The following is a 223-nucleotide window of genomic DNA, read 5'->3' on the forward strand; positions in this document are numbered from 1 at the left end:
ATGGGTCGCAGCGGTTGTATACGGACGGACCATTGGCGCAAATCTTGTCATCATCTCCCCGAGGCGTAAACTATCGCCAGATTAGGACCTCCGTGCAGTTGTTTACCGGCCGGGTTGTATATCTTAACCTGCCTGTCTTGGGATGCCAGTTTTCCGAAATTTGTTTGCGTATCTTCCTTCCTGCGCGTGATTAAGGTGTGGTTTGTGGTATGTTGGTATAGAG

Source organism: Penaeus monodon, chromosome 21, assembly GCF_015228065.2.
Source record: "Penaeus monodon isolate SGIC_2016 chromosome 21, NSTDA_Pmon_1, whole genome shotgun sequence".
NCBI classification, from domain to species: Eukaryota; Metazoa; Arthropoda; class Malacostraca; order Decapoda; family Penaeidae; genus Penaeus; species Penaeus monodon.